Raw genomic sequence first — 12,153 nt, forward strand, 5'->3', positions numbered from 1 at the left:
ACCCGCGTCCCCTGCATCGGCAGGCGGGCTCTCAACCACTGCGCCACCAGGGAAGCCCCATAGATCCTCTTTGTAGCTTTTCTCCTTGATAACATAACCCAAGTTTTGTTTGGATACAAGGGGTAATATACTAAAAGAGGAAAGTCCCAGTCCCAGGTGACAGATTGGTGGTGGGTCTAACAGTCGTGGTCATCCCGATTCTATTGGCCAATGAACAGTTTAGGAACATCCACGTCACCCTGTTCTGGTCACTGAGATGGAAGTCAAATTCTCCTGAGGGGCTTCTGGGAAAGATTTTTCTACCCAATAAAATAGGAGATGGGCAAGAGGTCTGCTACCCAACGTGCTTTCCGCCTTCGAGCAGCCGCCATGTCGCCACCTTGAGTGGAAGCACTCCTGACACACAGGATGACAGAGCAGAGAGGCAGGAAGGGCCCAGGACTTGTGGATAATGGGGAGCAGTTGAATCCACACAGGACTGATCACCTTCCGGCTTCTCAGGTGAGAGAGCAGCAAACCCCTACTGGTTCTGCCATTTGTAGGTGGCATTTGCTTCTTGTTGCCAGAAACATCTTGACGGGTAACCTTTCTAGATATATATCCCCAAAACCCTTGATTGTGACAGATGCACTTCAAGGATGTAAAGTTTTCTTTCTTTTTCCTATTTTTTTTTAAATAGCTGGGAAATATGCCTCAGGCAAAAAGACAAACTGAAAATATATATGTATGCATAACTGAAGCTCAATAAATACTCATTTGAAAAGTGAACGAATGTTCTACAGGTTACTATAATTGTTTTCTCAGGGAATAATTTTTTTGGATACTTATATCAACAAACAGTATTTCTTTGGCATTTCCAGGAGCTCAGTTTTTATGTCCTACCTATAAATGGCACATATTTCTGCTGCTTCAGGATCTCAGATGTTCCTGGAAAAAATTACTTTTCACTTCCCTGGCTTTTCCCTCTCACAATTAACTTGTAACTTGTGGTTGCCTAGCAGCTAGTTAGGCATCAAGCATTTGTCCAAAAGTATGTTTCTACAATACCTTCCTCTCACAGTGATACAATACACAAGGCAGTTTAAACATTTCTCCATAATATTGCACAGATCAGTTGTCCTTTTACTTTAAAAAAAACTTTTAATAGGAACTATTTGAAACACACAGCAAAGTCTAGACATTTCTATGACAAGTAATCCTGTAGTTGGTACCCTCAGCCACATACTCACATTAAACTCAGGTTTACTGTGTGTTCGCATGTAGCCGTATGTCCTCATGGATAAAGCTATAGATTTATCTCCATGCCTCCCCACCCTCCCCATCCCACTGTCTTGACGATGAGAATAATGACAACAATGAGAATGATTATGATAATGATGGCAACAGAAGCAGCACATCTACTATATACTGGCCATTATCTGAGCACTTTACATACATTAGCTCCTTTAAAGCCTTCAGTAGACATGGGACATACAGACTATTTTTATCCCCCCTTTTCTAGATGAGGGGCTGAGGAAACATTGGTTAAGTAACTTAACCAAGGCCACACGTGTGGTAACCAGAGGAGCCAGGATTCCAACCCAGGCAATGTGGTTTCCCATATCCCACCACTATCCCAGTGTTGCTGGGGATCATTATATACTTCCTCTAAGTATGTGTGCGTCCGTGATAAATATACATCGGATTTATTTGTATGTTTTTTAAGGTATATGATTCGATAACATTTGTGGGTTTTCCTATTGTGAACCATGTCGCAGTGAACAGTCACACACGTATTTCCTTGTGCGTTTGTTGCCCTTTGGCAAACATCGAGAAGTCTAATTTCTGGTTGGTAGATTTTCCACATCAGCAATTGTTTTTTTTAGTTATTCCAGAATTGCTCTTCAAAGTAGTAGTACCAATTTGTAGCCATGCTGGTACCGTATAAGACTTCCCAATTCCCAGTAGCCCCACCCATTCTTGTTAGTATTGGATTTATTGATTGATTATTGATTATTGATTTTTGCCAGTTGATAAGTATGGGATTGTATTTTATTGTTCTAGTGTGAATTTTGCTTTGATTACCAGAGAGGTTGAAGCATCTTCCATTTGTTTATTTGTGCTTCCTTTTGCTCGTATTGTTTGCCTGGTTTTTAAGGAATTCTATTATATTCCGATTATATAAAGCTAGTTATATGGGTTGTATACACCTTATAGTAGCTACTGATTTTCTTTTCTTTTCTTTTTTTTCTTATTTGACGTTCTTTTCATTGTTGTCCTGATACACAGAAGTTCTTAGTTTGATATAGTTATATTCTCATTATTTTCTTTTCTCAATATGGTTTATGCTTTTGGCATCTTAAATAGGAATGACAGTACTCAGATGTCATCAAGATAGCCTCCTATATTTTCTTTTAAATTTTAGTTTCACATTTAGATGATTTGGGCTGTGACAAAGAGATAGATATCCAATTTTACCCTCTTTCACATGAATAGTTGGGCCTATCTTTTCCTGTACGGTGATGTCCCAGCATCATTTATTGAATACTCTCATCCTTTGCGCAGTGACCTGAAATTCCATCTCTGCCATATTTCAAATTTCTATATCTAAGTGATTCTATTTCTTTTTTTTCTTTTTTTTTTTTTTTTTTTTTTTTTTTACGGTACGCAGGCCTCTCACTGTTGTGGCCTCTCCCGTTGCGGAGCACAGGCTCTGTGGCCATGGCTCATGGGCCTAGCCGCTCCGCGGCATGTGGGATCCTCCCGGACCGGGGCACGAACCCGTGTCCCCTGCATCTGCAGGCGGACGCTCAACCACTGCGCCACCAGGGAAGCCCTGAGTGATTCTATTTCTAAGGTTCCCCGTGGCAATATCACATTGTTCAAATTACTACTAACACTTTATAGTGGGTACCAATATGCAAAAGGATAGTCCCCTTTTCTTTTTCTTCCTCCACCTCTCCTCCTCCCTCTTCTTTGCAATTTTTTAGCATTTTCTTGTCAAGTTCTTTGAAAAACTCTTCAGTGATTTTTATTGAAATTGTATTGAATTTATAGGTTAATTTGGGGAAAATTGCAGTCTTTAAAATACCAAACCCTTCCATCCATGAATATAGTAGATCCTTTATTTCTTTCCCCCTCCCATAAGGTTTTCTTGCTTTCTCCATAAAAATCTGACACACCATTTGTTAGATTTACTTCTGGACACCTTAAAAGTTTTATTGCTGTGGTTAATAATGTCCTTTAACAATAACTATTGATTTTTGTATATTGATTTCTAGCAAACTTACTGAACTTTCTTATTAGTACTAATATTTATTTGCAGATTCTCCTGGATATTCTATGTAGACATGTATTCTTTGTACTAATTACGTTATACCTTTTCTGCAGTCTTTAGCTTTTCGTGTCTATTGTGCTTTTTAAAACTGAGATATAATTATCAACCAATAAAATGCATAGGTCCTAATTATTTAGTTCAGTTAGTTCTGACAACTATACACACTTGTGTAATGAACACCCCAGTCAAGATATAGAGCATTTTCATCACTCCAAGACATTCCTTTGCAGTCAGTTCCCACCTTCCAGCCCTAGGCAACCAACAGTCTGCTTTTCTGTGGCTATCAATCGGTGTTTCCTGTTCTTGAACTTTATAGAAATGGAATCGCACAGGATATTTTATTTGGGTACTGGCTGCTTCTGCACGGCACAGTGTTGTCTTAAATTTCATTTATATTGTTGCCTGCATCAGTAATCCATCCTTGTATGACTGAATAATATTCCATTGTTTGGATCTCCCACAGTTTGTTATCCCATCTCCACGTCAATAGAATTGGGTTGTTTTGAATTTGGGGCCATTATGAATAAGGCTGCTATAAACATTTCAATCTTTTAACTTTTTCTTTTATTTTCTCATTATCTTAGCTAGGACCTGTAGTCTGACATTTAATGTCAGTATTTGCAACGGGCTTTTGAAGACATACTTCATTAAGTTGAGAGAGTTCCCACTTATTCCTAGTTTACTTGAGAGGATTTATTTATTTATTTGAGGGAGGTATCTTTGTTTAATCAAGAATGATTACTGGATTGTATTAAATGTCTTTTCTGCATCTATTGAAATGATCTTTCTCCTTTCATCTGTTAATGTGATGATGATATTAATCTACCTTCTATGGCGTCTTTACATTCTTGGATAAATCTTAATTAACAACGAGTTAAGCGATTGCTTTGCCAGATTTAAAAAATAATGGGTGATTTCTTACATTTGTCTCTTTGTGCATGTATGAAAGGAGCCTAATGTTTTTAGTTTTGTCTCAAGGCTTAATGGCCCCATAAAATGAGCTGGGTGGATTTTTTTTCTACTTTTCTGAAGCAATTTTACGATATTAAAATTATCCATCTCTTGAAGACAGAAGTTACCTGTAAGACCAACCAGGCTTGGCGATCGTGCCTGTGTATGTCTTGGGGAGCGCGGCAGGGGGCAGGTGGGCTGATTCAGTTTCTCTGATAGCAACGTGTACGCTCACATTTCATATCTCTTCTTGAGTCAGTTTTGTTGTTACATTTTTCCAGAAAATTGCCCTTTTCATCTGCGTTTTCATGTTTATTCGCATTGTTCATAGTATTTATCTTTTATTTTTCTACTGTATCTCTATTATGTTCTTTCTGTTCAGAGTATTGTTTATTTTTACTTTAATTTCTCTTCTTCTGATCATGTTGGCCAGATGTTTGCCTATTTAATTTGCCTTCCAAAAGAGCCATTTTTTTCCTTTTGTTACTCCTCTCGACTGTGTCTTTGTTTGTAATGTTATCAACTTCTGCTCTTATCTTTATTATTTCCTTCCTTCTAATTCCTTTGGGTTTACTCTGCTGCCCTGTTCCTTTTCTAACCTTTGATTTACATGCTAAGTACAGTCTTTTCCAACCCTTCTTCTTTGTTTCTTATGTGCATTTAAAGATAGATTTCAGTTGTTTACAGTGGTGTACTGAAACGAAGGGTAGCCGGCTCATTTTGGGCTGTGAGAGTTCATTTTGTGTATTTCTTCCCAATTCCACCTCCACCCTTGGTTGGTAGCTTGAAACAGACCTGGTGGGATACTTACAGTATGGATGGGCAAATGCTATGAATCGTACCTTCCTTGCCCTCTGCACCCACCCCCACACACACCTCACCCAACACTGAGAGCCTCTTGGAAAACATTTACCCACACAACACTTGCTGTTTTCCAGACTTCGTTTTTGATGTTTGTATTATGATTTGGTTCTAAAATTCCCTTATTTCTTCTTTACTCATTGGTTGCTTAGAAATACATTTTAAAAAAATTTCCAGGGCTTCCCTGGTGGCGCAGTGGTTGAGAGTCCGCCTGCCGATGCAGGGGACACGGGTTCGTGCCCCGGTCTGGGAAGATCCCACGTGCCGCGGAGCGGCTGGGCCCGTGAGCCATGGCCGCTGAGCCTGCGTGTCCAGAGCCTGTGCTCCGCAACGGGAGAGGCCACAACAGTGAGAGGCCCGCGTACCACAAAAAAAAAAAAAAAAAAAAATTTCCAATCATATTAAATCATTTTGTTGTTGTTGATTTTTAATTTTATTGTGATGTAGGCTGTAGGATATCAATTCTTTGGCGTTGGTTCGGACTTGGTAAGTAGCATACTATATGGTCAACCTATTTAAAATATTCCATGTATACTTGAAAACGTGAGTATTCTATAATTCTCAGGGTTCTACACACCTCCCTTTGATCAGCTTGTTAATTGTAGTCGTCCAAATAGTCTCTATCGTTACTAACTTTTTGTCTGCTTAATCTGTCAATTCTGGGAAAGGAATATTAAAATCTTCCACTATACTGGTTTGTAAATTTCTTTTTGTTTTCCACCAATTTTTGCTTTATATAATTTGAAGCTAAATTGTTAGGTACAGTATATGATTAATACAGCTTTCTGATAAAGTTTCCCTTTTATTAATGTGTAGTGTCCTTTTTATCCTTAACAGCATATTTTGCCTGAATTATTCTTTTATCTGCTACTTAGGTCAACACAGTGGCTTTTTCCAGTTAATATTTGCCTGGTATATAATAGCTTTCAATCCTTCATCACTCAACTTTTCATTGTATTTTCGGTATGTTTCTTATAAACATCATATAGCTAATTTTTTCCCATCATCTTTACTCTTCGGATAACAGAATTCTAAGTTGCTGTTATTTTCCCTCACTACTTTGAAGCTATTACTCCATGTCTTCCAGCCTCTGATAATACTGTTAGAAATTCTGCTGCCATTTAAGTTGTTGTTCTATTATTGATCATTTATTTTTTCTTCCTGAATATTTTGGTTTCCTCATTTCACTGCAATGAGTCTACGTGTGAATTTATTTGTATTTATTATGCTTAGGTTTCCTGTGTTTCTTTAATCTGAAGATTTTTTTTTTATCAAGTCTGGATAATTGTCAACTATTATCATATGAACATCATTTCTACCCCGCTATCATTAGTCCCTCTTTTTGGAATTCTTGTTAGATATACAGTTGACCCTTGAGCAAGTGGGGTTTAGGGAGGCCGACCCTCCGTGCTGTTGAAGACCTGCATATGACTTTACAGTCAGCCCTCCAGACCCACGGCTCCGCATCCAAGGATTCGTGGAATTCTATTCAAGAAATTTAGATTGTGCTGTACTGCAGTATATATTTATTGAAAAAAACCCATGTAAAAGTGGACTGCTCAGTTCAAACCTGTGTTGTTCAAGGGCCAACTGTATGTTGAATTTCTTCTATCTATATTCCATGTCTGCTAAATTTCCTGTCTTCTAGTATCTTCCCATCTGTGTTCTGGGCAGTATACCTAGACAGGCTTCCAGTTCATCAGTTCTCTTAACACCTTTTATTTTTTTCATACTCTTTAATACCTTTCTTTCTTCTTCATGTCACATTGGGTTCTCCTTCAGATTATTTTTCAATTACATTTTTGGGCTGTAGTTTTCATGTTTCCTTTTTCTGTTGACTTTCATTCACCATGAATCATTTCCCTGTGCATTTTGTAATATGGGATTACAAGAGGGACTTTATTTTCCTTTGGGACTCCTGGCAGCCTGAGTTGTCAAGGGTCCCTCCAGTGTGTTCTGTTTGCTTCTTCTGAACACCCCAGAGCCAGCACAGCCCACGAGCGATTTTATTACATTACCCTTCAGCGCAGGGATTTCCCATACCACAAATGCAGCGCGGAGCAAACTCTGAACACACAGGCCTGAGATGCTGAGTTTTCATGGGAGAATTATTTATTGATTTAGTCTCCTGATTTCCCAGCGAGAGTCATGGCTGAGACAACTTCCAACTTGTGTCTCTGGACCCGGGGGCAGGGTTTATTAGTCCCAGTTTTCATTGAGTTAGCAGTCCATCAGTGGTCGAATTGCTAGCTAACCAGATTAGATATCTTCCCCCTGACACCACCCCACACCACCCTGGCTGGGGCATGAGGTCATACACCTACCTCAGCGGCCCACAGCCCCCTCCCAGCTTCTGACTTGTATGCTTTTCCGTTTTGCTCTTGAGCACAGCCATAGATTTTTTTGTGTTATGATAAAATATTCATAACATATAATTTACCATTTAAACCATTTTAAGCGTACAATTCAGTGGCACTTAGTACTTTCACACTGTTGTGCAACCATTACTACCTTCCATCTCCAGAACGTTTTTTCATCTTCCCAAACTTGAACTCCATAGCTACTTAACACTAACTCGCCACTGTCTCCCTCCCCCCACCCCCAGAACCACCATCCTACTTTCTGTCTCAGTGAATTTGATGACTCTAGGTAACTCACATAAGGAGAATCATACAGTATTTGTCCTCTTCTGTCTCAGTTATTTCACTTAGCATACTATCCACAAGCTTCATCCGTGCTGTAGCAGGTGTCAGAATTTCCTTCCTTTTTAAGGTTGAATAATATTCCATTGTATGTATAGACCATGTTTTGTTTCTCCATTCATCCATAGATGGACACTTGGGCTTCTACCACCTTTTTGTTATTGTGAATAACACTACTATGAAAATGGGTGTACAAACATCTCTCCAAGTCCCTGTTTTCAATTCTTCTGGGCACAGAGGTATACCTAAAAGTGGAGTTCCTGGATCATATGGTAATTTTATGTTTAATTTTTGGGGGAACTACCATACCATTTTCTACTGCAACAGCCATAGATTTTTTTAAAAGCTGTATATTTTATCCTGCATTTCTATATGTTATTAGTGGGAGGCTATACATGGGATCCAAGGCTGCTATCTTCCCAGAACCAAAAATCCTGCCTCCTTTAGCTGATATAATTCTTTTTCCCCATATTACTTTTCTTACCCAAGTTCTGGGTCTTTCTGTGACTACTCCAGGTCCCAGATACTCATTTCAGAATTGCTAAGCTAAAACAAGTCTGTGCAGGCGTATATAAAGTATATATATACCATATATATGGTACATATATATGGTATATATATATGGTATATATGTATGTATACCATATATATTGATTTATTTGTGGCACCTGCAGCTGAATGAAGCAGGGGGTACTCCTCTTCCTAATTTGGAAGTACAATGTCTGTCCAGGGGAATGTCTGCTTTGAGTGGATTTGTGTTCATGTAAAGATTTTGGGGTTCTTACCATGTAAGAAAATATTTGGTCACTAAACTCTGGGTTGTTTTTTCCACTTAAATTATGTGTCCATTCCAAGTGTATTTCCTAACCATGAGTTTGCTAAGCCTCCTTTATTAAAAAAAAATAACCAGGGTTTAATATAGGGTTCTATCTAATGACTGAGGCAAAATGAAATGCCAGTTCTTTTTTCTGGAGGTTTATAACGTCATGAAGTTTCTCTGAGCATGCTAAATTCTTCTATACTATCCTCTTTCCTCCAGATTTCGTCTTGAATGTACTGCCACCTTACCTTAAAATTTTTTTCTCTTCCCAAGAAAAGAGTGAGCAAGTTGTAGCACAAGTCATTTTCTGCTAATGAAAAAACTTCAAGAACATGACTCACTAAATTTCTAGTTATCAAAGAAAATAAAAGTGTATCCCTTTGAAGGGGTGCTTTAATCAAAATTGTATTCACTCATAATTTTAATCAGCAAACCCTTACTGAGCTCCTCACACAGGGACAGGTGATGCATAAACAGGACGTGGTCCCTTGTTCACAAATAGTTCAATATCAGGGGAGGCAATTGGGAAAACAAATAATTTCAGACAGTTATTTCCAACAGGGTGGCAGACTTGCAGCTCTTATCCATTGTTCCTCTGAAAACAATAAATGTCGGGCTAAAATGCAATCAAAATTTTAAAAGCCTGTACTGAGAAGCTGTTATAAAAATAAGGATTCATCAGAGGCCAAAACAAGTGAAAGTAGAAATGTGCAGGGATGAGCAGAGTACTAAAGAATATTTGCTGGACGTTGGTGACCTAAAGCTTTTGTTTCCACAGCTTCAAGGGGCAGAAAACATGGCTTAGAGCTGCCCAAGGTGCGGTGTTTAATAGGAGACCCCATCATTACAGCTGGGACTACCCCTTCCCCCAAAGGCTACCCATGTAAAATTGAGTTAGAATTTATCTTGACACCCAGTGGACACCAAAGAAAATTACCTGATTGAAACTGAATGCCGAGTAAAGGAAAGAAAGTGTCCCCTTTGAAACCATGTCTATACCCATCTCTTCCTCACACCGTTTTGCAGGCAAAATTTAGACTAACTGAAATCTTTGAAAAATTCTCAAGCCTATAATTTGATTTAAAGTGATCTTGGGTTGGTCGTACCCACTGGCATCTGGCAAACAGAAACCCAAACCCTTTTTGGAGGATTTCTCTGAAGGAAACCACCTTCAAGCTAAATCTCGAAAAATTCCTTTGGAAAAACTTCCAGGAGATACTAATTTATATAAGAAATACCAAAATAATAATGAAGCAAGTGACCATGACTGAGAGGCAGCAGAAACTAAGGACATCATTATGAAACATGAAAAGATTTCAGATACTGGAATTGTCAAAAACAGACTGTAAAAGAGTCATATCTAAAGAAATAAATAAGAGGTTAAACTTATGAGCAAGGGAAAAGAAACCGTGAAAATGATCAAGCAGATTTGAAAAAGTCAAATAAAACTTCCTCTAGAAATAAAAGTATCATAAATGAAATTTAAAAACTCACTGTCTGAATTTAACAGCAAATAAGACCCAGCAGAAGAGAGAATTAGTGAGCTAGAAAATAGATATAAATAAATGCTGGACTACATCACGGAGGCTTAAAAGAGATGGACAGTCTTTAATCAGAGACCCAGAAGGAGGAGAGAGAATGAAGAGGGAGACGGGAGGGTCGATGTTTGAAGGGATGGACGGTGGATAAGAAAATGACCAGAATTGATGAAAGATACCAGTGCTGAGATTCAGGAAGTCAGAGTTCCTAAAAGAATGTGTAAGAGGGAATACCTACCAGGACACATCATGAAAATGTAGAACACTGAAAGTCAAAGTCAAGATCTTAAACGAAGCTGTAGAGAAAAAACAGATCACCCAGAAAGAGGCTGCTGTTCAGACGGATGCCTGACTTCTCACCAGCAGCAGTAGAAGCCAGAAGTCAGTGAAGTCATATCTTCGATATGTTAAGGAAAAATATTAGTTAATTTAGATGATGCACTGGGTCTTGAAGGCAGAGTAGGTAGCTTAGGTCTCATGTTTTCTCAAGGGCTCAGTCTCCCCTGGGCTTCTGCTCCTTCAAAACAATCATATTTCAGTGAGTGCCCCCGGCCCTGATGGTTCTTATCAAAGGTTTGATGAGGGGTGTGCCCCTCTGCTGGTTTCCCTGGTAACCGATGAGCCAACCCTTGTAACTGGTAACCTCCTGCTCCCCCAGGAACAAAGACTGCTGCCACGTCCTGCCCACAGTCCGCCGCACACAGTGGGGTGTACTTCCAGGACCTTGCTTCGGGCATGTAACCTCCTCCATCCATTAAACCATCGATGTCTCTGTCACTGACTCCGGGCCCTTCCTTCCGTCTTGAGGCTGGGCAGGCCTGCGGGGTGCAGCCCAACATGAGGGAAGAGCCTTATTGATCCTGGTCTGATTCATTAGGAGTCATTTGTGTCCACAAGGGTGGGGAAGCACTTGCTTCTTACTGCATTTTTATCTTTGTAAACATAGCCATAGAACACCAGTTCACAGACTGATAGGTAAATGCTGTGGACTGAGTGTTTTGTGTGTCCCCTCCCCAAATTCATGTGTTGAATTCCCAATGCCCAATGTGATGGCATTAGTATGTGGGGCCTTTGGGAGATGCTTAGGTCATGAGGGTGGAACCCTCATGAATGGAATTAGTGCCCTTATAAGGAGACCCCATAGAGTAGTACCCTTGCCCATTCCACCATGTGAAGACACAGGGAGAAGATGTGGGCTGTGAACCAGCACGAGGGCCGTCACCAGCATGAGACCACGTGGGCAGCTTGATCTTGGACTTCCCACCCTCCAGAACTGTGAGAAATAAATTTCTGTTGTTCATAAGCTATGCAATCTGTGGCATTTGGTTACAGCAGCCTGAACGGACTAAGACAGTAAATAAGAAAGAACTTAATTATTGTTTGATTTGATGCAATAAATTTGGAAGCTGATTTTTTGTTGTTGTTTGTTTTAAATGTAAAATAAAACCTGGTATGTGACTGAATTCAGGTTAAGTAGAAAATCAAAATAATTTCTTTCAAAATCTCAACTCTCATTTCCATTTGAAACTTTTTATCAAGTCAATTTAGGCACATGTTTATGGAAAAGTTTAACAGTAGTTATACTGAAAACTGCCACGTCCCACCTCTAAGCCACACTACTTGCTTTCAATCTCATTATTATTTATTCTGATATATGTCTCTAAATATATCACTATACTGCTAGTCATTGATTCATATTTGGGATGTCATCTATTGGTTTTCTTCTGCAGGGAAGGGAGTTTAGCTGTCTTACGTCACACCACATATACACTGCCCCTCCCATTTTCTGCAGATAGAGCAACAAGGTTCGATCACACTCTTTGTTGTGTTTATTGTTTGCATTGTTAAGGCACGCAGATATCATACAGTATTTGTCTTTCTCTGGCTGGCTTATGTCACTTAGCATAACGCCCTCCAAGTCCATCCACGTTGCTGCAAATGGCAAAATTTCACTCTTTTTTTATG

The 12,153-nt window shown here is 39.3% G+C and overlaps 1 long non-coding RNA gene across 2 annotated transcripts in view; it reads left to right on the forward strand.

The window, feature by feature from the left end:
* LOC129392776 (uncharacterized) overlaps positions 1-11,591 on the forward strand; it is a 13,883-nt gene extending 2,292 nt beyond the window's left edge. For both annotated transcript variants that reach the window (XR_008619318.1, XR_008619319.1), the window contains exons 3-4: positions 7,959-8,102; positions 10,847-11,591. This is a non-coding gene — a long non-coding RNA (uncharacterized lncRNA). The remainder of the gene's footprint in view (positions 1-7,958; positions 8,103-10,846) is intronic.
* Positions 11,592-12,153: the final 562 nt, after the last annotated feature.

The sequence above is a fragment of the Physeter macrocephalus genome, chromosome 14, assembly GCF_002837175.3.
Source record: "Physeter macrocephalus isolate SW-GA chromosome 14, ASM283717v5, whole genome shotgun sequence".
Classification (NCBI taxonomy): Eukaryota; Metazoa; Chordata; class Mammalia; order Artiodactyla; family Physeteridae; genus Physeter; species Physeter macrocephalus.